A 3,370-nucleotide genomic window follows, 5' to 3' on the forward strand; every position below is an offset into this window, starting at 1 on the left:
AAGTTAAAAAAAAAAAAAAAAAAAATGGCACGTTTTCCGCAACTCTATTTTAAAAAAAAGACTTTTAAAATCGGCCCCGGGGCGTGACAGCCATTCAATCACTTCTCTTATAAAACATCCAAAATTGTCTAGTATAAAAGATTTCTAAGGATATAATAATTAATTTAGATTCCTAGCAAGAACATGAATAAGGCAAACCATGTATTCGTCTTTGCATTCAAAAAGCCACGGGAAGTAACACATAATTTTAACTTTGAGCAAAAGAAGTTCCCCAAAATATCATAATGAAACTTCTCCACAAAGGAATTTATGGATTGAGTGTCACTATAACATGTGTCCCTATAACCTACAATAGAATTAGGTTAAGATAACTTATAGCTATAAGTACCTTAAGTAGAAACTTACCCTAAGCAGCTCATTATAGCTATAAGTTATCACCTTCAAATCCTAAAAAATATTAAGTTAGCTAAATATTTCAAGTTAGCTAAGGCTAAAACTAGTTTGACTATTATATTCCATGGTTTCATTTCATGTCCAATTCAAAAAACAACTTATGAGAACATCATGCTTTAATAGAAAATAACACTTCCTGGAGTTTAAGCAGCTTCAACACAAAATAAAGTTAAGATTCGATCAAAAAATACATAAAAGCTGTGATATTTTAGCTCAAGTTATTAATATGTAAAATCTACTAAGCATATACAACCGTATAGTTAGAAAAAACAAACGAAAAAGAAAGGCACTCAAAAACTAAATGAAAATAGAAAAATTGTCAAGAAAAGTGCAATACATTCCGTACATTTTGATTGAACCACAAAAAGCAAACACAACAACCCTTACGAAAATCAAATTTCAAAGCTGAAATTCTAATATCTAGTATGATCCAAGAAGAGAACAATGACAAGTCTTATCCTTTCGCTGTGATATACACGTCGTCTAAAATTTTTTACTTTTACTATATTCTTCGAAAGTACCTTCATGGCTTTTAGAATGTTGCAACTTGTTTAAATAAGAGCTGAAGGTTTATCCTAAGATTTTAATTGTGCCGAAATCAACCACAGAGTCGAAAAGTATGATAACATTCATGATAATATTTCTAGTGTTTGAACTTCAAAGCGAGAAGACCCGGGATCAACCGATCAATCAACAGAGAAGTGAGCTGTGATTAAAATAATAGAAAATGAGAATTTGAGGACACAATTTTGAATTTCTTTGACGCAATCTGTATGATCAGAAGTTTTTACTCCAATACTCATTTTTCTTGAAGTTACTAATACTCAAAGTACCAACAACATATACTAAAATATTATGTGGAAAGTACTTTTGGAGAAAAGGCCAAAATCTTACTTTATAAGTGACGGTTCTAATAAAAACGATAAAGTAAAATTAATTAGTTAAACAACTCTACACTTTCCCAATAAAGTGCAACCCACAGATAATCTCTTTATCTCGACTCCTTATCCGAATCCTTAGACCGGCTTTGTTTTATTGTGAAATATACTCGGCTATGTCCACGTCTCTTCAGCTTAATGTACTATGTCAAATAGTTGAGTAAGCACATAACATGATAGATTAAAAGCAGCATTAGAATGAAAAAGCACAACTTAAAGCACTAAATATTAAAAAGACATTCTAATTGCTTAAACAGTAATAACTCAATTGATCATTTTTTTTTTCTTATGATTGAATCATTACCTTAACTTTGTAGATTTGATCAATTGAAAAACCAATACATCCCCATCAGCTGACTTATGATGTATAGCGAAGCCTCTTCGTCTTCTACTAAAGCTTCTCTTATTAGCAAGGTAAACCCTATCAAATTTTTCATACTCAATTAAAGTGATATTGGAGTCACATTTTCATAGGTATTTGTCTATAAATTGAGGGGGATGACTTGGTTGAAAAGATATAACCATATTTGATTAGATACAATAGTATTACAAACACATTAAAAAATTTAGAAAAGAATTACAACTCAAAGAAAATCAACGAAAGAAACCAAAGAAAAGAAAGAACTATAGGAAAAGAAAAATTATTGCATAAATATTCTGAAGAGTTACTTAGAGTATTGTGAAGGAAGGATAGCAAATAATAGAGGATACACCGGAGAGGCTCAAATTCACATTTAACTAACTGAATACAGAGATTCCTTGGTCTTATTCTCTTACCTGATCTAAATCAAATTTCTCTTAAAAACAATATAGTGAAGTGACTTTCGCACGGCAGCGCTTGTGAATCCGCTCGCCAGAGCCATCTCGAAGTCCCCATTTGTTAGCGCCCTGAAGTAAAATAGGAGTTTAGCTAATTAAATAAATTAGCGTTAACGCCATAAAAATCTTATTACTCCTTTCTTTTGCTTAATGAGAGATCTTACTGGTAAGCAATAGATCTCTCAAATTAATCATCCCTTGGACATAATGGGCTCAGTTAGATTCTTCATAAAAGCTTAGATAATATATTTAGGTAATTTTGAATTTTTATGCAGATATTTTATCAAAAATACATAGCAACATTCTGGATTAAAGCAAAGAGAGATCGAGATCGAGATCGAGAGAGGGGAAAGGGAGACGATGTACTCACCAGATCCTCATCCTCTTCTAATCCTTCTTCTTCTTCTGCTCGTTGAACGGGGGCTGCTCCTGATCCTTGAGCGGGGACTGGTTCTAGGGGGGCCTGCTTCAGTCCATTAGAGCCGCTGGGGTTTTTGTCGGCGGATATCATGGTGGCGACAAAGTTGTCCGGCGAAAGGCGAAGATAGGGGAAAGGAAAGAGGTATCGCGCACGCGCTCCACTCTCTCAGATTATTAGGGTTATTAGAAGGAGATCGAAGAGGCGGTGTCACGTGTGCTTGCGCGCGCTCTCTCTCTCGGGTTATTAGGGTTATTAGGAGGAAATCGAAGAGGCGGGGAAAGAATCGAAGAGGAAAGGGAAGGATCGAAGTGGCGGTGTCGCACGCGCGCCCTCTCTCTCTCTGGTTAGTAGGGTTATTAGGAGGAGATTAAAGAGTTGGGGAAGGGATCGAAGAGGCGGGGGAGGGGTCTAAGCGGCATGGCGAAGCAACACATGGAATTTGAGGTAGTGTGGGATTAAAGTAATTTGAATTAAGATAAACATGACACGTGGATGACTAATACGAGGATTAATAGAGGATATATAGATATATAGATGTTAGGATTATTTTTTCTACTCTTTTTATAGCTTGTTTTTCTGGTAGATCTTGTATGCACCGGAGGTGCCTTGTGCATACGGCGGGTTTGTGCACGTGCCTGATAGGTTTCTGCTGGGACTCGGGAGTGACAAATTATGTTGGTATTCAGAATATTTTTATATACATTATAAAAAATTTTAAAAATAATACATTAATTAGTAT

The 3,370-nt window shown here is 34.9% G+C and overlaps 1 long non-coding RNA gene across 3 annotated transcripts; it reads right to left on the reverse strand.

The window, feature by feature from the left end:
* LOC109723091 lies at positions 1,141–3,370 on the reverse strand. 3 transcript variants are annotated; one of them, XR_002219605.1, is made up of 4 exons: positions 2,581–3,370; positions 2,169–2,279; positions 1,696–1,812; positions 1,141–1,159 (listed from the first exon to the last, which is right to left on the reverse strand). It is a non-coding gene; the product is annotated as an uncharacterized LOC109723091 (long non-coding RNA). The 3 variants fall into 3 exon arrangements; XR_002219604.1 differs by lacking the exon at positions 1,141–1,159 and adding an exon at positions 1,174–1,534 and having other exon boundaries at positions 2,581–3,369; XR_002219603.1 differs by lacking the exons at positions 1,141–1,159; positions 1,696–1,812 and having other exon boundaries at positions 2,017–2,279; positions 2,581–3,135.

This window comes from Ananas comosus, linkage group 17 (assembly GCF_001540865.1).
Source record: "Ananas comosus cultivar F153 linkage group 17, ASM154086v1, whole genome shotgun sequence".
Lineage (NCBI taxonomy): Eukaryota > Viridiplantae > Streptophyta > Magnoliopsida > Poales > Bromeliaceae > Ananas > Ananas comosus.